Source organism: Mustela putorius, unplaced genomic scaffold (genome assembly GCF_011764305.1).
Source record: "Mustela putorius furo isolate JIRA1106 unplaced genomic scaffold, ASM1176430v1.1 tig00000095_pilon_pilon_pilon, whole genome shotgun sequence".
Taxonomy (NCBI): Eukaryota; Metazoa; Chordata; class Mammalia; order Carnivora; family Mustelidae; genus Mustela; species Mustela putorius.
The window spans coordinates 31,444,669-31,468,068 of record NW_025421280.1 but is presented as its reverse complement, the minus strand read 5'-3'; the positions used below and the strand labels follow the sequence as shown (position 1 = coordinate 31,468,068).

At 55.6% G+C, this 23,400-nt stretch overlaps 1 protein-coding gene across 5 annotated transcripts in view; it reads right to left on the bottom strand.

The window, feature by feature from the left end:
• The window catches only part of ADGRL1 (adhesion G protein-coupled receptor L1), a 44,145-nt gene extending 36,564 nt beyond the window's left edge, over positions 1-7,581 (bottom strand). For 2 of the 5 annotated variants that reach the window (XM_045083017.1, XM_045083022.1), the window contains exon 1: positions 7,386-7,581. The gene's annotated coding sequence lies outside the window, so the exon portion shown is untranslated. The remainder of the gene's footprint in view (positions 1-7,385) is intronic. The other 3 variants (XM_004748235.2, XM_004748236.2, XM_045083010.1) reach the window with 2 other exon arrangements.
• Between the last annotated feature and the right edge of the window lie 15,819 nt (positions 7,582-23,400).

Sequence of the window (23,400 nt, the reverse complement as noted above, 5' to 3'; positions counted from 1 at the left end):
GCCCTAGCATGGCATCTCAGGCTCTGGTCTCTGGCCACCTGGTCAATCCCGTCTCTACACTAGCTTCCTAAGGTGCCCCCAACCCAACACACTTCTCCCTCTCCCATAAACACAGCGCCAGGATGCCTGTCTCTGCCCCCTCTCCTCCTTCAAAAGGTTCTGCCCCCAGGACTGCCTGTGTTGGCTGGTCTCTCCTATGCCCACACTCATGACACACTGAGCCTCCACATTTGCCCTCCTAACTGGCTTTGGGCTGTGCTGTTGAACGTCTATCTTTCCCACCAGCTGGGGACCTCTCAGGGTAAGTTCCATCACAGGTCAGTATGGCTCTCTCTTGCGTGTCCAGTCCTGGGCAAGAACAAGCACTTATTAATTTGTTTAATGAACAGAGACAAAACAGACCCAGAGAACAGGTCATCTATTCAGTGCATAGTTACATAGTTCCCACTGGGTCACAAGCGTTTTAGAAGAAAATACGCCTGAAGGGGAGGGGGGTTGTGGGGGCCTATCTGTGGGTACAAATGTAAATAGGGTACTCAGGGAACACCTCTCCCAGAGGGAAACATTTTAACAGAAGTGTCAAGGCGGTGAGCCATCTAGGTACCTGGCGGGGAAAACCTCCCGGGCAGCAGGAACAGCACGTGCAAAGGCCCCGAGGTAGGATCTGCTGGAGCACGGCTGTAGCCCAGTGAGCAAGGGGGTGAGTGGGGGGAAGAGGTGAGGGCAAGGGGCGATTAAAGGACAGAGCTAGCAGGGCCTTGTGAGTCGAGGGTGGGACACAGGCTTTTTCTCCAAGTGAGGTGGGAGCCAAGGAGGGGCTCTTCTGAGCAGAGGAGGGGCGTAGCCTAAATCAGGTCAAAGACTCTTTCTGCTGCCAAAGGAGATTAGACTGGGAGGAGGTGGGGGGCTGCTGAGAGCAGTGGGTGAACCCCACCCTCACCCCTTTTTTCTTCCTGTCCATTCAGCCATCAAAGCCAGAATCCTGCCATGTAGCCCATGCTTCCTTTCTTCACCCTCCTACCAATCACCCAGCAAACCATGTCAACTCTCCTGTCCTCAGAACCCCCACACCAGCCCATCTCTAATGTCTCAAGGCCCTTTCCAGAGCCTTCACTTTGACAGCTCCCAGAGGCCTCCTCTTCCCACTGGCTTCTTGGCCCCCCTTCTTCCCTCTGGGGTTCTCCCCTCAGGAGCCAGAAAACTCATGCTGAATATTCCCATCCTGTCTGGTGGGCCTTGACTCCTCCATAGGCTTTCCCAGCCCCATGGACACACCTCATGGCACAAACTCAATCCTTCTGTCCCCATGACCAGCCTCCAGCCTCCTTTCTACATGGCGGCCCATAAAACCTCTTACCTTTTCCCCTTTGAGCCACCACTTTCTTTCTGAACTAAGGCAGGCCTCTCCTCACACACTCTCTCCCCACTCCACTTTATCCTTCCTTTCCCCTCCAGGCTGCAGCTGGGAGGCCCCCTCCCCCAGGAAGCCCCCCTGACTTACAGCCTGGCCAAGTGCCTCCACTAAGCTCCTCACCACAGGGAGCTGGCACTATGGAGGCCTATGGTGCATTTGCACTGCGTATTGTTCACTGCCCATCCGCGAGCCTTGCACTTCGAGCATGACAGAGCACAGCTGAAAGAAGTGGTAGGAGCCATGGCCCAAGGCAGAGTGTGGGAGGTGGCAGGAGTCTCCGGGCCTCCAGATGCTGGCAGTGAAGGGGCAGGGTGGCGGATACAGAGACCAGAGGGAGGTGGAGGTGATGTCCAGCAGGGCAAGAGGGAAGAGTCCCAGGGTCCTACGTTCAAATCCCAACTCTGCCCACTTTGCGCTGTGTTCTTCCTCTGAACTGTCTCTCCCCCGGGGTGGCTACAAGGCTTGGAAGTAATAGATGGTGACCCCACATATCCTTTCTAGAGCACCATGGTACTAGACACTGACCTAGGAGCTGGACAGACATCCGCGGATGAGTCCGACACAAATGGCACTAAAAAAGCCAATTCTATGATGTACTAGTTTTGTGGAGGAACAGGGGCTCTGGTGTGTGTGTGTACAATTTAAAATAGGGTGATCTAGAATGACCAGACACTTCAGCAAAGCCCCACAAAGGTAAGGAAGGAGCCATACAGGCGGTCAAGGAAGAGAAAAGAGTTCCTGTCAGCAGGCACAGCCCATGCAGTGGTCCTGGGGCTGAGTCACCCCCAGGGTGACTGGGGGAGTGAGTATGGGGGAGTGGGAAGTAGTGAGGGCAGGGAGGTGACAGGGACAGACTGTACCAGACTTGCCATGTCCCTAAGTGCACAAGCGTGGCCCAACAGGGCTGCTCTTCTGCTGAGGAGGGTGCACCCAGAGGTGCCCCAACTTCCACCACAAGGGCACCTGGGGGGCGCTCTGGGGCAAAAGCGTCCACCTGGGGCCCAGTGACTGACTGTTTTTGCACAGCCAGGAGCCTAAGAGAGCTCTTGCCACTTCGGGAAGGTTGTGAAGAGGCAGAGGGGGAATATGCATGAGGGCAGCTAGGCCAGCTTCCCAACTCCGGGAGTGACCATCCGGCTCTTCACAGAGAAAGTCTGCCGACCCCTGTCCTGAGTGGCGGTCTTCCTCAGCGAGGGACCATTTTGTTCTCTACCCCAGTCTGTTTGCCAATGTTTTGGACTCATTTAGGTGTCTCAGCCGGGGGGGTGGGCACGAGGGATGCTACTAGTATTTAGAGGGCACAGACCACGAACGCTGCCCGAAGTCCCAGGATGCCCGGGACAGTCATCACAAAGAACAGCCGGCCCGATACCAGACTGCCATGTCTGCGAGAGCCCAGCCCAGAGAGCCGGCCCTCGGCCCCGGGCTGCCCACACCTCCTCTCCGGCGGCCGGACACAGGCACCCGCTCGGCTTCCTGGCTTGCCCCCTCCCGACTTCCAGGGCATTTTGAGTGTCTGAGGGAGGGGCCCTGGCTATTCTTAACTTTGGGGGGCAGGGCTATTTTTAGTCTCAGTGTCTATTTACTGAAATTTTTATCTTCCCCCAGTTTTGGAGTTCGAGGTAGGAAAGCAGAGAGCTTCAGCTCCACTGCTTCGCCAGGGCCCACGCAGACTGAAGCATGAGGGTCTTGCCCCACAAGCGAGGCTGAGACAGTGCCCCAGGAGGAGGGGCTGCTCAGGCCTTGACCCTGGGTTTCCCATCCCCTGCATGAGCAGAGGGTGCCTCCAGTGTCCCACCCCAGGCTCTAAACCCCACAGCGCACACACAGCTATGCACACACAGCAGCTCACACACAGCTCCGGGACAGGTGGGCCATACAGGTACCTGCACCCACAGGACACCCACGAGGCCACCTCAGAGAGAGTACTCACAGGTGGGCACAGCAGACAGGTGCAGAGCTGGCCTGATCAGACGCCCAGTGGCAGCTCTCAGTCCCCCCAGAGGGGCAGGGTGGACAGGGAGTCCTTGCCATGCACAACCAGAGGACTCACCTGGGAGTCTCCAGTCCTTCGATAGACCCCCTCCCACACACTCAGTGAAGACTGCTTGAACACCTACTGTGGGCCAGGTATGAGTCTAGGCATCTTGGATCCAAAAGCAAACGGAGTAACAAACTCCCTGAGCACTCTGGCTGGGGAGACAAATGATAAATAAGCAGCCACAATAAATCAAGAAACTACAGTGTGAGAAAAGCCAACCATGCTAGGAAAAGTCAGGAGGTAAGTGGGGGGCTGCATGGGTTAAAGGTTACTGGGGGGCAGGGTGACATCTGAATTGGGTGAAGGAGCAAAAGCCTTACAGATGTCTGGGTGAGAGTCCCAGATGGAAGAACAGGCAGTACAAAGGCCCTGGGGTAGAATCGTGCTTAGAATGTTGATGAAGCCACAAGGAAAGTGGGAGTGAAGGGGATGAAGTGATGGGGAGGATCACACAGGACCAAACCCCAAGACGCCCCATGGCCTGGTCTGCGCTGGCGCCTGGACAGGCGGGCTGCTACCTTCCAACTCTGAGGCTGCCCTCCCACCCGCAATTGGGACCCTGGCCACTCCAGAAAGGAGACATAAGCTTTCTCCCTGGCTCCTGTGACACAAGCCTCTTGACTGAAATTGCTATGTGTGGCCAGACTATGAGTTCCAAGAGGACAGGACCAAGGCACTGTCCCTACAGCACTGTTAAGCACAGCACCTGTAGAGAAGGCATGTGCTCACAGACTGCATGAAGAGGTGCACGGGCCTTGGTCCGAGAAGCCCCATGTATGCACCCCTGGGTGCACGGCTACAGGTGCACCTAAGATGCAGACCCCGCTCCCGTGCAGAGCTGCAGACCCACACGGTTCTCCACCAAACTCATGGCACCAGCTCTGAAGAGACCCCTACCAACATGGGGCTAGCCCGATGACACGGGGTCACATACAGGCTTCACCAGGTCCCCATCCCAATCACACACAGAGCACACACAGACATCTGACAGAGGGCTAGCTTCCAGGGGTTGGGAGACACCCCCCCCCCCCACCATGGCTCTGTTCAGCAGCAGCCTCCCATCCTGGGACCCTGCTTTCCCCTTTCTCGGGGGTGGCCAAGACCCAGCCCAGGCACCTCCTCCAGGGTAACTGCAGCCAGGTCTGGTTCCAGACTCAGGGAACCCCTCCCGCCTCCCAAAGAGGGGTCTGGAAGAGGGGAAGTGTCTGGCGTCTGGAAATTGGATCCTCGAGAGGAGCCCACACAGAAACCAGAGACTTGTCCTTGGCCACACAGATGGCTGGAGAGGTAGCGGGGAGCAGAGACCTGGAGCTCTACCTCCCCACGCCAGGCCAGGGCAGGAGAGGGCGGGGGGGGGGGGGTGGGATGCACTGCAGGGATCTCACTTCTCCTCTTTCCCATCAGGGGTACCCACTCTAGCAGAGCAAGCACAACCTCCTGGGATCAGCAACCCCCCACCAGATGCCCATGCTGGGGCTGAAGCACCTCATGCTCACCCACCAGCTGGGTGTTTGGGGAGGGACCATAGGGAAGCTGCAAACTCCAGATGCAGGTGGCTCTCACAAGTGGAGGTACCAGGCGTCCGGAGTCCAGACCAGCCAGGGAGCCCACCAACCCCTCCCCCACATATCTGGAGGGTTCTCCTAGGCCCCCCAGGAGAAGGGACTCCCCAGAGCACACTGGGAATAGAAACAGGACTTCATGAGTCTCCCTTCCACCTCCTCCCTACAGGCACCAGGGCCCAGGTAGGCTTGCTTCCCCAGCTCCCCACTCCCTAACCCTGGGGAGCCTCAGAGTCCAAGATCAGGCATTAGCAGCTCCCCAGGAGTGGAGGCTGGGATGGGTGCCCTGCAGAGGGATGGCCTAGTGGGGTATTAGAGGGCAGAAGCAACAAGCATGGGGCAGGCTAAGGCCCTGTAGGAGGTCACTGGGGAGAGGAGGAAGGTGGCCATACCAGCAGCAGGGCTGGCACTCACATGTGAGCGCACACGTATGTGGCTCAGTGCATGGGTGCCACTGCCGCCAGCCAGGGATCGAATTAGTTCCCTTTTCCGTTTTCCAGATGATTTTTCATCTCTGTAATTAATGGGCAAGTCAGTTCTGAACGGCATGGCAGGCAAATTGCTAGTTAGGAAAATCACGGATAATTTTCTCGATATGATAATGAAGGTTGTATTCCTTCTCTTATTCTCCCTGTTTTCATCCTACTTTTAAGTAATAAATTTGGCATTAGTGGGTGGGGAGAGGGGAGGAAGGAGAAGTCACCTGCCCCCACAGCTGGGGCCTGACCCAGGCCCACCCGGAGTCCTGAGCCCCTGGCCATGGGGCAGACAGAGAGGATGAGAGATGGGATCCTCCATGGGCCACCCGAACACCCCAAATGATCAATTCAGGGTGTCAGGGCCTAGAAGAGCCAGTTGGAGGGCAGGGAGCCCCCAAGCTGTTAGCTGGGCTGAAGAGGTTGAGTCTAGGGTCAGGTTACAAGCTCTTGCCGGCCCCTGGGGTGCTGGCAAGAAGAGCAGAGACCAACAGCCTCTCTCCAAGAAGCAAGAAGCATCGAGGTCAACAGGCCTAGAGCAGACATCACCCTTAATGTCCCCCACACCTGTCCCCACACTGTCCAAACCCTTCTCTGTGGTGACTCCTGTAGCAGCTAAGGGACCAGAGCAAGCAGAAAAGGGAGAGAGAGAAAGAAAAACAGACAGAGAAAGGCGGAGAGGCGACCAGCCATCTTGGCAGCCATTTTGAACCCCTCCCCCTGCTCCCCCAGGCACACCACATGTTTGGATGTGGGCAGACAAACCCAGACTCTGGGTCCTGTAGAAGCCAAGAAGAAAGGGGGCCCTGCCTCAAGACTGGGACGGCGGGACACCCCCGTCGCTGCCAAGGCCAGGGAGGATGGAGGGGGGCGGTGGTCATGGCCCAGGAACGAAGGTTGAGGTGCTGGACAAGGATTGGGCTGGGTGCTGACCTAGCCTGGACGGGCAGGGACTGGGCTGTGCGTGAGGGGCTGTGCAAGCAGGGTGCTGTCTTCACATGGGTGCCAGGGGTGCACTGGGCCAATGCCTGCGGGGGCATTTTCTGGCCGAGCCTGGAGCACCCACAGCACTCTCCACCTTCTCCTGGTCCGGACTTCTGTCCCGGGACCCTCAGAGGCGAGGATGACAGCCGAAACCCCATAGCTCTACCCAATGAACACCTGGGGGAGAGGAAGGGCTGTCCCCCTCAAAGCCCGGATCCGGGTGGATCAAACCCAACAGCTACCCATGCTTAACCAGGTACCACGGAGAAAGAGAGAAGATGCCGCCGCACACCTCCTGACAGCGCTGGCCCCCGGGCTGCAGCTGGCCGGCCGGACACCCAAACAGACCCCTCCCCATCCACCGCGTCTCTGCCTCCGGGAGAAAAACAATCCCCGGCCCAGCATCCTGCGGTGCCAGCCCCCGACACATCTCCTCCGGGGGCCGGGGCCCGCGCGCGGCGCGCACACGCACCCTCTCCGCTCACACCCAGACACCTACACAAACAGGGCGCCAAGCACCCGCGCGCACACGCACCGGGGACACGCAGGCACCGCCGCGCCGCTTCCCCACAAAGGCTGGCGCGCGCGCGGGCACACGCAGCCACGCGCGGGCACACTCACGGTCCCCTCCCCCCGCCGGCACCCCGCGGCCGTCCATCCACACCCCCGCGTCCCCGGCGCTCCGTGGGGGCCGTCCCTCTTGACCCCCAAGCGGGTGGGTATGAAGTGCAGGCCGCCCCTGACTCCCCTCCAGCTCGGGTGCGGGGAGTCCGCGGCTCCAATATCCCCCTCCCCCTTCGAGGCCCGGACAGGCCTCGGCTCCCGTCCTTCCCCCCCAGCCGCCTCGGCCCGCACACCTGGCCCAGGTGCTGCTGCGTCCCCCTCATCCTGGGCCCGCAGACACTCACCTGTCCAGCGCCGCTCTGGGGTCGGCCCTGCGCGTGTCTCCTGCGGCTCCGCGAACCCCGGCCCCCCGCCCGGCACATCTCCCGGAACCGGGGCGGGGGGGAAAAGGGTGAGGGGTGGCGGGGCGAGGGCGGCCTCCGTGTCCCCTCCTTCCCCCAGCCCAGCACCGCCGCCACTAGCCAAAAAATTTTAAAAAAAAAAATTAATAAAAAAGCGGATTACACAGCTCCAGAGGCGGCCCCCTCGCGGCAGCGGAGGCTCGGGGTTGGGGGCGAACGGGTCCGCGCCCCTCCCAGGGAGGGAGGCGGCGGAGGCGGCGGGGCGGGGGCGGCGTCAGAGCTCAGGGGGCTGGGGCGAGGCGGAGCCCCCCGAGGCGGCGCCGACAGCGGCCCGCATCTCCCCCGCAGCTCCGCGGCCCCGACGGAGGCGGCACGTGTGCGCCCAGGCGACTTCCCAGCCCCCTCCGACGGCGGCGGCGGCGGCCGAGGGGTTAACGGGCCAGCCGGGGCGCCCCTGCAGCCCCCCGCCGCCCGGCGGCGCCGCTCCGAGGCCCGCGCGGCCCCATCCGCCGGGGCCTCCTCGGCAGACGGCGGGGCGGAGGCGCCGCAGCGCCAACAGCTCCCGCGCCGACGGCTCGGGCTCCCCGCAGTGGCCGCGGGGGGCTCGGGTTGGGGGCGGGCGGCGCGGAGCTGGGGGGGGCGCGGCTGGAGGCGGGAGCGGCGGCGTCGCGCCCCCGGGGCGGCCGGAGAGGGGGGGGCGCCGGGCCGGGCCCGTGGGCACCGCAGGACGCGCGGACCGAGCCGGCGCCGGGCACCAGCAATGACAAGCCGCCTGCTCGCCCCTCTCCCCGACGCACCCGCTCCGGGAGGGGGGCGGCGGGCACGCGCAAAACCCGGCCCGGAGCCGCCGCCGAAGATCGGCCGCCGCAACCAACCGGAGCGCACCGGGGGCCGACCCAAAAACCCGGACTGGATTTTTCTTCCCTCAGCTTCCTCCAACCCCTCTGGAAAAGCCAAGAGAGGGAAGGCGACGTGCTGGGTCGCTGCGTCGGAACTGGGAGTGGGGGAAGGGAGACGGGCGCAAGGAAGACCCGGAGAGGATTTCGCCAGCAGTTAAGTAAAGGAAAGGCGCCAATCCGGGCGAAGGGAGAAATGGAGGAGCTCTGGAAGGGGTATGCAAAACCCGGATTGGATTAGACAAAGATGGGAGGGGGGGCGGCGGGTAGCTGCGACAGGGCCAAATGCACCCGGGGCACGCAAATTTGGGGCCGGACTCATCCTCGGGAGACGGAGTAATGCGTCATGCCTAATGCAGTGGGAGTAAGCAAGACCTGGCCTAGAATTCGCAGACCTGGGCTCGCAGGGGGCTTCAGGAGGGGGCTGCTTAGTGGCTGAGGCGGCACGGGCTGCCCCAATCTTTCTGGCAGAGACGTGTAAGGGGGGAGGGGCAAAAGGAGGGCTGGACTCCAGCACGAAGGGATCCGGAGCGCTGGCTGCTACGATGCAGGCCGGTAAGAACAGCTTCAGGATCCAGGGGCGATGCGAAGGGAATGCGTTGAGGAGGCTGCTACCCTGGGAGACCAGACCTACAATAAAAGACGGGGGAGGGACGCAAAGCCTGGACTGGAATCCGCGGGACAGGACAAGACCCCGGGAGAAGGTCCTGGGCAACTGGACATGGGCTTGGAGCTGACGGGGCAGCAGGAGCGGGGAGGGCAGTGCTAGATGGAGGTTGTATCTATAAACGCCTCAAAAGTCTCGCTTTGGGAGGGGAGACGGACGGGGGGGGGGGGGGGGGGCGGGGGAGGGCAGTAAGGAAAAAAAAATTGAATTTTAGGTTCTTGGCAGGATCTAAAACCTGGTACGGAATTTCACAGCCCAGCAACTACACTGCAGCTGGTAGACTCGAAGAAGTAGGGCAAGGAACCAGAGGGTTCCTAGGCATCTGGCTGAGTGATGTGAGGGGCAGGTTTCAGGCTGAAGCTGCAGAGGGAGCCCTGCACCCCCTCTCCAGGGTGGCGAAGTGTGTCCAACCTGGCTTGATCCCCAGAACCAGACTGTCACTGCCAAGACCCGCAGTGGGGGCTATAAAACCGGGCCCCAGGCCAAAAATAAGCACTTCAGCTGAATAGATAACTCAGTGCCAGGTGGGGGCTGGGGGGAAACTGGAAGGGTGAAGACAGCTGGAGGGTCCTTTGAGGTAAGATCCGGTTAGGATCTAGGGAGATGGGACCTGGAAGCCTGGTTGCAGGCTCAGTTTTATGAAAGATGGGCGCAACTCTAAGACTGTTGGATGAGGAGGAGCAAATCCCTGGCTTGGATCCTCAGGGAAGGGAGTCCATCCAAGCTGGGGCCTAAATAGTAAAGCAGCCAGGGCAAGCAAAGTCTAAAGTCCTGGCTGAATCTTGATGGGTCCAGAGTAGGCATATGCATAGTGAGGTGTGATGGAGAAGTAGGGCAGACAAATCTGGAACTAGATTATAGAGGAAGGGAAAAGGCTGAGGAAGGGGAGGAGGGTAAACCCCTGTTTCTGTCTCCAGGAAAGAGAACGCATTGCCACCCAAGCTTGGCTCTGCAGAACAGGTAATGAATAGGGTGGAAGTAGCAGTGGGAGGGTTTGGGGTGGGAAATACACAAAACTTGGGGAAGACTTGAATGGGAATGCTGAGTATCTAAGAAAGCCTAAATTGAACATCCGCAAGCAAATTGACCTGGCTTTTAAGAATCCCGTCCAAGAAGCATATCCTGGTGGCTGAACATAGGGGAAAATTAGAGACACCAGACTTCCAGGCCTGCTGGGTGACCAGGGGCAACCTCCATGGCAACCAACTGCCCTCTACCCCCTTTTATGGAGAGCCTTCATTTCAGGACTAGGGAGGGATTTTCATAGCCCAGAACCTGGGGGCAAATCAGGCCCCAAAACTTCCCAGTGGGGAGAGGGTGGGTGGACCACCTTTGGTTCCCTTTCATGCCCAGGACTCTACTGCTGTAGAGCTCAAGCCTTGAATTTGGGTGGTGCAGCCCAACAACTGGATCTAAGAGAACAAATGTGAAGGAAGCAGAGGTTGGTGGATGCGGAAAGGTGTCCATCTACCTGCGGTTCCTTCACTGCTGGTGTGTTGGGTGTGGGGATGGGGGAGAGTGTCTTAACTGTCCACACCTCAGTTTCCCACTTTGAGATATATCCCTGACAGGACCCATGGAAGGTTTTGGTTTGCGGGGAGCGCGGGGGGGGGGGGGTGTATTCTATAAACCCAGCAGGATTGGAAGGGGAAAAAAAAACGTGTAGCTCAGAGAAAGCTGGACATCTCCAGAGCCCTCTGGCTCCGAGCCGCCCCCCCCGCCCCCCCCCCCCCCCCCCCCCCCCGCCCTGAGCAGCCCACTCTCCTCTTCAGCAGAGCAACCCTAGGGATTGATGAGCCTACCTAGGAGGTGAGGTGGTTCTAACTTGCGTTCTCCAGGGACTGCGAAAAGGGGTGGCTTTTACTTGTATAAAACGAAGGGGTGGCATGCTTTAAAGGACTCCCGGCTCAGTTTGAAAAAATCGCGGCCAGGACCCCCTCCCAGCCCCTCCTCTTTTTCCTACTGCTCTTGCTCTCAGCCGGGATCGCTTAGCCAGCCGCCATTCCATCCCAGTCTTCTGGCCTCGCAGGCGAGGGGCTCTGGAGGCAAAGGATGGGGAGAGGATGGGGGCGTGAAAGAGCCTTGACAGCCCTCCAGCCCCCAGCCCTCGGCTGCGCAGCCGCAGTGGAGGCGGCGAGAACTGCCTGGCTCCGGGAACCAACGCGTCGGCCCGAGCGCGCAATCCTGCCCGGTTGCCGTGTGCCCTGCACCATGCAGGTCGGTACCGGTGCACCGGACGTCCACTCTCTACTCCCGGGGTGACTCTTGCTTCCGGCACCCTGCGGTGCGCCGCGGGTTCTCCCATGCCCAGCGTGACCCGAGCCTTGGGTACCCCACGTCCTGTGCACCCTATACCAGAAAACCCCCACACCCAGGGTGTCCCGCGCTGAGGGCAACTCACGTTCTGATCCTCCCATCTGGGGGACCCTGCGTGTTGCCCACCTTAGCACCTCTGGGCACTCGGTCTTCAGACTTGGCTAGGACGGTGGATGGGGATGAAACGTGTTCCTGGACTCAGGAGGAACTGAGCAATGCCCCAACCTTCACCGCTGGCCAGATGCGCTCAGCTGTTTTCCTCGAGCCCACTCGGCACAGCACAGCACGAGATGCATAATCCCGCAGGTCATTTTACTATTTGGTTCATACATTAGCTCCTTCTATTTATTCCTCAGATACAGAGCGCCCCTTACATGCTCTTAGTGCAGGCATGGGGCTAGGCATCAAGGAAGCCCTAATGCCCCAAGAGCAAGCCTGGAAGCCCTCTCAGGGGCATTCTGGTTCTAGTGGGTAAGGCAGAAACAGGAGGCACATTGGAATTACCCCTAGAAAGTGAGCAGGGTGCTAGGAAAGCGGATGGCAGATGTGTCCAAGCCTTGAGGGGTTAGCAGGTGAGGCTCTGTGTGCCCCTGGCCCTTTCGGAGGTTCCCTGTACCACACCTGGGGCAATGTTTGAACCCTATCCCATTCTATGCCCTCACTCAAGTGAAAAGCAAGGCGAAAAGTTCTCAGAATTGGGCCAGGAGGATAGAGAGTGGGTGGAGATTAACATCAGCTGCTGTCTTTGGGAGCGGGAGGGTTCAGCTAATTAGCCAATGTCTATGGAGCACCTACTGTGTGCCGGGCACTGTACCAGTTGCTGTGGACACTGTGGTGAATGAGGCAGAAGATTCTCTGTTCTGGGGCTCACATACTAAGAATGACAGATGAGAAGTCAGACAAGCAAAAGATACAGGATGTCAGATGATTAGTGCTATGAAGAAGACTAAAGACAGAAAACAGGGCATGCTGGTGACTGCAATTTTAGATAGGGAAAATCAGGGAAGCCTTCTCAAAGAAGCTGGGATTTGGAATAAACACTGAAAGAAGTGAGGGAGGAGTCATGGGGAAGGGTAAGGTTGTTCCAGGCAGGGGGCACAGCCTGTGCAAAGGTCCTGAGGCAGAAACATGCTGAGTGGGCAAAAGATCCATGACTCGGCCTGTGAGGCTGGAGAGAGGGAGTGAGGGGGAAAGGAGATGAGGTGGGGAGGTTCTGGGGCAGATGCAGGGATTGTGGGAGCTTTCTGAGGAGGAGACAGTTGAGCTGAAGCTTGAAAGCTGAGGAGCCTATCGTGTGTGATCCAAGAAGAGTGAACAGCAAGTACAAAGGCCCTGCAGTTGCAACAGGCTGGACTATTTGAAGAGCATAAAGGCCAGCATGGTGGGACCATGAGGCACAGCCTCAAGGGCCATAAGGAGGGTCAGGATTAGATTCTCATGACATGGGGAGCCAAGGGAGGGCCAAGAGCAGGAGGATGGCACGTTCCTAGTTAAATGTTTAGCAGGTTATAGGGGTGTTTCCCCAGTGACCACAACATAGAATTACCATATGACCCAGCAATTCCACCCCTGAGGGTGTCCCTGAAAGAACTGAAAGCAGGTACTCGAATAGATACTAGTACACCAATGTTCACAGCAGCAGCATTCACAGAAGCCAGAAGATGGAAACAACCCAAATGACCATCAAAGAGTGAACAGATAAACAAAAGGTTGGCTATCCACACACGGGAATACTATTCAGTCATAAAAAGGAATGAAATCTTGACACACACTACAACGTAGATGCCTCTTGAAAACACTATGCTGAGTTAAAGAAGCCAGACACAAAAGGCCAGCTATTGTATGATTCCTTTTATATGAAATATCCAGAAGAGCTAAATCCATAAAGACAGAAAGCAGATTAATGGTTGTCAGGGGCTGGGGAACAGTGGGAAGTGGCCTGACTGCTAACAGGTACTAGTTTCCTTTTGGGATGATGGAAAAATCTGGAATTAGATAGAGGCAGGGGTCGCACAACACTGCAGATGTACTAGATGACAGTGAATTGTTCACTTGAAAATACTTAGTGGTTAATTTTGTTATATGGATTTTTCCTCAGTTAAAACAGAATTACAGGGGGAATCTGAGAAAGAGCCAGGAGACTAGGAAAGTAGCTGCCAGTTGAGAGGAGACAGAGGCCCAGAGGCCTGGAGCAGGACTGGGTGAGGGCAAAGTGGTCAGATTTGAGGCATACCCTAGAGGCAGAGCCAAAAGAATGCCTTAACCTTTGCACTACCCGCCCCCCCTCCTCGCCCCAATCAGGACTGATGAAATGTCATCTTTCGACAGACACACCACTGAGAACTGTAAACACCCCATCCCCTTCACTCCCCAAAAGGAAGAGTCCAGGAAGCAGACAGCAGCGCGCAGGCAGGAATGGTGGTTGGTTCCCAGTTAGGTACAGACCGGGAGGGGCGCCCAGCTGCGCCGCCCTCCCCGGCCGCTAGGGGCCGCTGCCCCGCTGCTCTGCGGCCTCCAGGTGAGGAGGCCCCGCCCCTTCCCCCCTAGGTGCGCGGGAGGCGCGGCCGCGGGAACCCGGGAGGAGAGGGGAGAGCGCAAAGCTGGCGGAGGAGCTGGAGGCTGAGCGGACAAAGTGGGAATGAAGGGAGCGTGGCTGTGGTGGGGGCTGCTGAGAGGAAGGAACAAGCCAAGGGGAGGTTGGAGGTGTGAGAAGATGAGGGAGGAGGAGTCCGCAGGGTGCTTGGGGGTGGGGTGGGGGTGTGAGCAGGGGAGCGAGAGAGCGCAGTTGGGAGGAGACCACCGAGGGCTCAGAGCAAAGCTGGGGGAAGGAAGACCGGTGAGAAGGTGAAGAGGCAGGGAGAGTACTAGAGGTGAAGGAGTTGCCTTGGGGACTTGACTGGGAGACATTGGGACAGTGCTTAGGGACGGCTGGGATGCTTGGGGGTGGGCCGACCTGTGGGAAGTTAAGGACCTCAGGGAAGGTGCCCTGCGCTTCGCCATCCTTCACTGTTATAGACTGGGGGCGGGGTGGGGGGGGGGATATAGCTGGAGGAGACCCTCTTGGGCCAGCCATGGGGAAAGAGCTTCTGAGGATGACGCGTGCCTGCCCGGCTCATCCCAGGAGCCCAGCTTGCTTCTGCAGAGGGTACGGCGAGGTAAATGGTTTATTCTACCTGGCAAGAGTGCTCTCCCTCTCTCCCCTTTATGCCCCATGCCCCATGGCCAGAATTCCCTGTGCATTTAGCCGGTCGTGGGCAAGTGGCAAGGAATAAGACAGATGCAGTCGCAGTTGGCTGGGAGCTGGCAAGGACTTGTCAGTGCAAACGTGAGCCATGGAAGACAGGTGGGAACTATGGGAGAGTACCCCTGGGAGGCCCTCCCCTGCCGGAGAGTAGAGAAGGCTGCTTTGGGGAAGTGGCCTGTAATCCCACAGCAGAAACCCACGCGCTGAAAAATCGAGGTCTGAAGGGACTGCAGGCTCTGTGAGATGGCGTGGAATTGGAAAGGGTATTGAGAAGGGAGGTGAGGGTCCCATGAAGGTCAAGGCCATGGCCACAGGAAGGTAGGAATCAATTCCTGACCTTGCACGGGTCCAGGACAGGTGCCACAAAGCCAAATGCCGACCAGGGAACAAAAACATAGAAATGAGGCAGCAAGGAGGGAGGGTGGCAGCTATGGGGAGCTGGAGATGCACCCCCCTTTTAAGCCAGCAGCCACTTGCTACTACTTAACTCCAGTCAGTGCTACCACGTGCAAAGTCAGGCTCGGGGCTGCCAGAATAGATTCTTCAACAGAAGCCAGAATACAGGATTTTTGTGCAAAATTCCCTGAGCTTTTAGCTAGCACCGACCGATTGATTAATGTTAAATTGTCCCAGCCCAGCAATTCCATTCCTGGGTTTATTCCCAGTGGGAATGGGCACTTATTCATGATTTTCAGACCCTGGACACCCCAGGGCACCAGCCACGTGGCCATCGACTGGCAAATGGAAAATAATTACATATTTACACAATGGAATATGAGGCGGTAATGAAAAAGGATGGTCTAGGAATGTGTGGAGAGCCTTGGTGCCTGATGAATCTCAAGACATAATGTTGAGCAAGAGTCCAAGACACAATGAGGCTACTGTGTGATCCCATTCTATGACATTCAAGGACAGATGGAGGTAATCTATGGAGTCCGGCGATCCAACTTTTCCTAACTGTAGACCATTGACATTTGGGGCAGGATGGTTCTCTGTTGTGGGAGACCTATTCTCTGTGTTGGAGGATCTTGAGAAGCATCCCGGGTCTCTCTCCACTAGAAGCCAGTTGTGACATGTGTCCCTTGTGTGGTGGAATACATTCACCTTCAGGTGAGGGCCGCTGGGCAAGTGATATTTTGGGGTTGGATGGTTCACTGGGAAGTGGCCTCAAGGAGCCTCCAAGAGACTGGAATGTTCTATATCTTGAGCCAGGTGTGGTGACAAGGATGGAACATTATTTTTTAAATTCTGCATTCTTAAGCTATATTCTTAAGAAGTATGTGCTTCACAATAAAAGAGTTAACCCTACAATATGAATGACCCTTGAAAGCATTATGCCAAGTAAAAGAAGCCAGACACAAAAGGCCACAGATTGTAGGCTGCATTTATGAGAAATGTCCAGAATAGGCAAATTCAGAGAGACAGAAATTAGATCAGTGGTTGACCAGGACTGGAGGAGGGGGAGCAGGGAGTGACTGCTCATATAGTGTTTCCTTTAGGGTAATGAGAATGTTCTGGATCTAGGTACCAGTGATAGTTCTGCAATACCTGAATATACAAAAATGCATTGAATTGTACCCATTAAAATGGTTAATCTTCTGTTGGGTGAATTATACCTTAAAAAGAAATTATAAGAAAAAAAATGTTAACTCACAGAGGCTGTAAGAAACGGAGCCCTGGGTCAGCTGGCCATTTTGCGTCAGAGGGAAGGGGAGGCATCACTGTCTGGAGAAAGGCAGAGTGGTTTCTGTGGGCATTCGTGGGGAGCGAGGGCTACAGCAGCTTGGAGGCAAAGAAATCTGCTTCAGCTCAGGGGAGCGCTCCCTCTGAACCCAACCTGTCAGGCCTGGAAAGAAACAGGCTGCAGGTCAGAGGCCGGCTGGCAGACTGTTGAAGGGAACAGAGAGTTCTGGCATACAAAGGAGGAATGACAACCACTCAGCCCAGCCTCACGCCGAAGGGACCTTCTGGGGGGCTTGCCGAGTGTTCTCTGCAAGCTCCGGGGAAGGTGGGGGCCTCACCCCAGCTCTTTGGCAGCCCACAGAGAAGCAGCCTACCTGCAGGCTCGGCCTGCTTTGGAAACAGAGGGCCGTCAGATGGCATTTGGGCCTACATCTCCCCTCCTGGCAAGGAAACCACCCCGCCTTCATCCCCCACTGTGGGCTAGGGAGCAAGAAGTGGGTGTCCAGGCTCTGGTCATCTCCTGACTTCCAGAAATTGAGTAAAGTAGAGAGAGAAGAAAGCAAGGCAGGACTCCAGAAAGCTGTGGGGCCTGTCCTGCATAAATGGTGGCCTCCACAAGATGTCCACCTGCGAGTGTGACTTTATCTGGAAAAGGGGGTTTTGGTAGAGGTAATTAAGTTAAGGATCATTTGATGAGATCATTCTGGATCAGGGTGGGCCCTGAATCCAATAACAAGTGTCCTGAGAAGAAAAGGAGAGAGGACACAGAGAAGGCCATGCGGAGGGAGAGGCAGAGTGTGGAATGATGCGGTCCCAAGCCAAGAACTACCAGAAGCTGGGAAGGGCAAAGGCAGGAACTTCCCTTAGAGCTGGTGGAGGGAGCACAACCCTGTGGACACCTGGATATCAACATCTGGGGGCGCCTGGGTGGCTCAGTGGGTTAAGCAGCTGCCTTCGGCTTAGGTCATGGTCCTGGGGTCCTGGGATCGAGCCCCATGTAGAGCTCCCTGCTCAGGGAGAGTCTGCTTCTCCCTCTCCCTCTGCCCTTCCTGCTTGTGCTTGCTCTCTCTCTGTCTCTCAAATAAATAAAATCTTTAAAAAACAAAACAAACAAACAAACAGCAAACAAAAGAAAACCTTCTGGTCTCCAGAACCAAGAGAACCAATTCCTTGTTTTAAGCAGCCCTGTCCTATCATTTCAGTGTGCTGGGATCACTACCAATGGAGAAGAGGGTCAGGGATGGGTGTGCGGTAGGATGGAGGAAACTCTCTTAGCAGGGTCGATGACACAGAGCTGAGCCACATCCCACAGGCGACAGCAGGGAATGCAGACAGCCAGACAACCAAGTCAAGACCAACCATGTCAGCAGTAGCACAGGTGACCCCCAGCTTTCATGTTGGGGAGCGAGTAAGTGGTGGTAGGATCTGTAGTGAAGGCTGGTAATAATTGTTAATACTTATCAACACTTGCTAAGTCCTTTCCTTATATGATATAAACTCACGTAACCCTCACATCAACCCTAGAGGCAGGTATAATGGTTATCTCCATTGACTAGGTGGGTTCACTGAGGCACAGGGGTTGAATCAGCCGGCCCTGGCAGGAAACACATGATCCATTCGAAGTGGGTAATGTAAGCAGAATTCAATGAGGGAATAAATTTACAAAGTGTGGACAGATGTAGGGAACCGTGAGGAGGAGCACCATTCCTTAAGCTCATAAAATTGGGGAGCTCTTAGCACCCCTAGCTCTGAGAGGTGAGGCAAGGCGGGTTGTCCGAACCTGGAGACATCACAGGCGATATGGATGGTGAGTGCCTGTAACCTATGACAAGGACACAGCAGGCCCACAGGGGCCACAGCGTAAGGGGCTGAACCGGGGAATAAATACCCTTGCTCCCCTCTTCCCCCACCTCATGGGTCCTCAATGGCTGAAGCCAGCACAAGCCATTGTTGGTGAAGTCCACACAGCCCAGTCTCCTGGGACACCAGGACGGAAGGAGAAGTGAGGAGAATCGCTCCAGGTGGGCACTTGGAAGATTCCAGAACAGGGAGGTTGAGTGATTCCAGCCTGGGCAGTCTGGGTCCAGAGTCCCCTTAACCACTCACCACATGAGAACCCTGGAACCAGCAAACCCATGCCCTCTCCTCAGGGGGCCACCCTTGCTGAGTGCCACTCCCTGCTGAGAATGTGACCTCAGCCCCTCAGCGGCTGTATCTTCTGATGGAAAGCCCGGAATACAGATTTTTATGCAACAGTTGCCTGATATTTAAGAGCTGGCAACTCCTTGCATTTTTTTTTTTTTAACCCTGCATGGGCCCAACACATGACATCAGTGGGCTGGTTTGGGCTCTGGGTGCCAAACCTGAGGGCTCAGGAGGTAGACACGGAGGGGGCAAGGCATCCAGGCACCAGAATTGGGACGTTCAGAGAGGTGGCGGTGCAAGGCATTCTGGGAGAGATGGGGACCACACATGGGCCGCTGGTTTTGACTAGAAGGTGCCTGGGGTCGGGGAAGGGGGGCTGGATGTTGAGGGGATGGAAGTGAACAGGTATTTGGGGTCTAAACTGGGAAGGGCCATTGGAGCCAAACGAACAGGTTTCAACTTGGAAGGAGAGAAGCCACTGATGGTTTTTAAACAGCTAAATGACTCAGTCGTGTTCGTCTCGTCTCCCCACCACCCCAAAGTTGGCTCTGGATCAGGTTTTTGTAGGGGGTGGGGTGTGGATAAATGAGCAGTGTGCTCCCAGGTTGGTGGGGACACATCCTCTGCATGTCCCACACCAGGGATGAATGGACAGGGCGTGGTCCTGCCTTGGAGGAAACAGGCCAGTGAATGAGGGAAGAAATAAAGGGAGAGGAAAATCCCAGGTGGTGATAGGAGAATGTAAACATTAAAGGAAGGGGCTTATGTTAGGCGCCTGGCAGCAGACCCAGGGGACAGAGGGGGCCGGGGGCAGGGGGACAGGGAGGCCCTTCCTCTGCTGGGGCCCAGCAGTCTGGCCCGGCCTCCCTCTCCCCTGTCACCCCCATCACACCACCAGGAACAAACCCACGGCTGACATGGATTCCTAACGCGGAGCCTAAGCAGGGGGAGAGAGGGGAGAAAAAACACCCATCTGTTCTCTCTCTGATGGAACACGATTCTTCACCCAGTGCTTAAACCCCGCGCTTCTCCTCCCATTTCCTCTCAGCAGCCACGGTGACGCGGTATAAATCGCCACAAATGGGTTTTCCCGCCGGTAGCCGTGTTGTTTTAATAATGGTTCATTTTCTGCTCCGGGAAAAAATATTCCATCGAGAAATTGGGGACAGGGGAGGAGGGGTGGCTCATTCTGTGTATGTGTGTGTGCGCGCACGCGTGTGCACGTAAGAAAATTCTGGAACATCCTGCTGAGACACCAAGTGACCTATCTATCTGGTTGGGTGATGCTGGTCTGAGGTCCGAAGCATCCTCCTCACCGGGACAGAGGAATTTGTTGGGAAACCTCCTGGCCATATTTATTGAGCACCTACTATGTACCATGCCTGAACTAGGTATAAAGGACACAGTGATCTCCTGGGTCCTGCCCTTCCCAGGCTCACTTTCTAGAAGGAGGGAGAGCAATATTTAAAAAAACAAACAAACAAACAAACAAACAAAACCCTGCTCAAAACTACATAATACAATTGTGGAAACTGTTCACAAAGGAGTATCAGGTGAGACAAGAACGGATAATAGGATCTTGCTATAAGTGAGGCTCCCATGTCCCCTGTGCCAAACTGCAGAAGGGACCCTCAAACTGAAACTTGAAGGTGAAATGGATGGGTTTGCAGGAAAGAATGCCATTCGGGTGGAGGGAACTTCCTAGTCAAACATCTGAAACATCACTTGGAAACAGGGTCTTTGTGTATACCATTAGCTAACGTGCCATGCCATGATATTGTGTTAGATCGGGGGGGGGGGGTGAATCCAATGACAAGTGTCCTTCTAAGAGGAGAGGACACATGGAGAAGACAGAGGTAGAGGCTGGAGTGATGTGGCCATGTGCTAAAGAATGCCAAGGAATGTCTGTAGCTCCCAGAAGCCAGGAGAGAAGCAGGCAGGGATCCTGCCCTGGAGCCTCTGGAGGGAGCACAGCTCCTCTAATATCTCAATTTCGGACTTTTTGCCTCCAGAACCGTGAGACAATACACCTCTGTTCTTTTAAGCCACCCACCTTGTGGTAACTTATTACAGCAGGCCCAGGAAAGGAACACAGTTGGGATCTCCAGAAGAGATACCCTGATCTGAGTACAAGTGGTTTACTTGGGAGGCAATGGCAGGAAGCCCTGGTGGAAGAGAGGGGAGATGAGATAGGGAAGTGAGGGTGCCCAGTAAAGACTGTGTTCATGAGCAGGTCACACTGGGATATCTTGGGGTTACTCCCTGTGGAGACCTATGGGATATTCACCCCAGAATTATCTCATATGAGCGGTGAGGGAGCTGGATTGTTCATCCACCAACATCCAGCCTTCATTGGGTGAGGTATGCTAGCAGGACCAATGAATCTTCTAGAACTGGGCTGCCCCAGGCAGTGAGAGAGCCTCCAGGCAGTTACTGGTGTGGCGGTATGAAGCCATTGGACTCATGTGCGTGCTGAGGTAGCAGCCTCGAAATAGCCTCCAGTGATCCCCACTCTGTGTGATCCCTTCTCCTCAGGTGTGGATGGGGCTCCAGGACTTTCTTCTAACCAACAGAATGTGGCAAAGGTGATTGGGATGTCACTTCCGAGATTAATTTCCAAAAAGACGGTGGCTTCCGTCTTGGGTGCTTTCTCTCACTCTCTTTTTCATTTGTTTCGAGGGAAGCCAGTGCCATGTTGTGAGCTGCCCTGAGGAGAGGTCTGTGTGGCGAGGAACCAAAGGAGGCCTCTGATCAACGGCCAGTGAGGGACTTGAATCCTGCCAGTGACTAGGGAGCCTGGCCGCAGATTTTCCCCAGTCGAGCCTTCAGAAGAGACCACGGCCCCAGCTGCCATCTTGGTTGCAGTTCTGTGAGAGACCCTGAGCCAGAGACACCCCGCTAAGGTCATACCTGGATTCTTGACCTGCAGAAACTGTGAAGGAATACACATGTATCATTTTAAGCCACTAGGTATGTGGGGTAACTTGTTATAGGGTGACAAATAACTGAACATGCTCAGAGCCACAGGAATGTGGGGGGGGGCAGGGACTGGTAAACCATCTACTCAATTGCTTTAGATTCTCATCTCTCTCTCACTCCTCACGTCCAGTCCACTAACAATTCCTGTCAACCCTAACTCCCTACCAATCCCAAATCCATATTCCCTCCCCACCTGCCTGGCTCCCACTTCATACCAAATTAGCCCCATCTCTCACTTTCGTTACAGTAAGGGACACCCTTCTCCTCCAATCTCCATCCAGCTACTTCTCCACAGTCAGGGAGGACTTTCAAATCAATCATGAATCAGATGGTGGCATGCAGTTGGTGCTCAATAATGATGGAGGGAATTCAGGTATCAAGTCAGGCTGGACCGGGTTTCTCTCCTAACCCTGAGTTCAGCCTCTTGTTCTTCCAGCACCTGCATGAGAAAGGAAGTCACATAAAAGGAAGGTTGTTAGGCCACCAGCACTGACCTCCAGGCCCTGGGAGGTAGCTCTCACCCTTCTTCTTCCACGTATATATTGCACCAGCGTTGCCTGTCCAGGCATGGAGGCTACACTCATTAAGCCCATATGCTTACTATATGCCCCTGACTTCAAAGTACCTGACAGGCACCATCTCATTTAATCCTTGAAATGAGCCAGAGGAATCCTAAGAAGGAGGGAAAGAAGTGGAGGCATCATACTTTCTGATTCCAAATCATACTACAAAGTTGTAGTAATCAAAACAGTATGGCACTGGCATTAAAACACACACACACACACACACACACACACACACACACGGGCTAATGAAAGAGAATTAGGAGACTAGAAACAAACCCATGCATATCTGGTCAATTGATATTTGACAAGGGAGCCAAGAATATTCAATACAGAAAAGAAAGTCTCGGGGCACCTTGGTGGTTTAGGGGGTTAAGCTTCTGCCTTCAGCTCAGGTTGTGATCTCTGGGTCCTGGGATCGAGCCCTGCATCGGGCTCTCTGCTTGGTGGGGAGCTTGCTTCCCCCTCTCCCTCTGCCTGCCTCTCTGCCTGCTTGTGATCTCTCTCTCTCTATTAAATAAATAAATAAAATCTTTCAAAAAAGAAAGAAAGACAGTCCATCAATAAGTGGTGCTGTGGAAAATTGGATATTCACATGCAAAAGAATGAAACTAGAGCCCTCTCTTTTACACCACTCATAAAAATGAACTTGAAATGGATTAAAAGACTTAATCCTCAGGGAGCCTGGGTGGCTCAGTTGGTTAATTGTCTGCCTTTGGCTCCGGTCATGATCCCAGTGTCCTGGGATCAAGTCTCACATCAGGCTCCCTGCTCAGTGGGGAGTCTGAACCTTCCTCTGCCCCTTCCCCTGCTCATGTTCTCTTTCTTTCTCAAATAAATAAATAAAATCTTAAAATTAAAAAAAAAAAGACTTAATCCTCGAAATGGTCCTACAAAGTAGGATTGTCATTATCCTGTTTTATAGTTGTGGGGGAAATTAGGCACAGAGCAACAAAGCCACTCCCTTAAGGGCAGGGCTGGGATCTACACCCAGGCAGTTTCAACACTAGCACTGGGGTCTTCACTGACACTCAGTTCATAAGTCCCAGGTTAATTCTTTTGCTTTCAATCAGACAGGCATTGCTGAGTGCCTGGGAACCTAAGCCAATTTATACCCCTAGGCTTTTTCCAGAAGGTAGTTCTGTCTTGCACCCTGAAAGGGCCATTCTCTGCCCTGGGGGAGATCCCAGCCTAGCTGGGGAGCCAAGGGCATGGAGAACCTGAAATCCACAGTAATGACAGCAGCCCCCCACAGAGCGTGCTGAGCATCTGAGTGGTGTTAATTCGGGGGTTGGGGGGGTCGATTCTGGACAGCTGGAAAGGCTTCCAGATACTTGCGGTGCTGCTGTGTCCATTGATGGAGGACACTCTTGTCTGTGTCTGGGCCCCGGGACTGCAGAGGGTCCTAAAGCTCCCAAAGGCCAGGAGTGGGCAAATGCTTGACTCCAGATCCAGGGCACCTTGA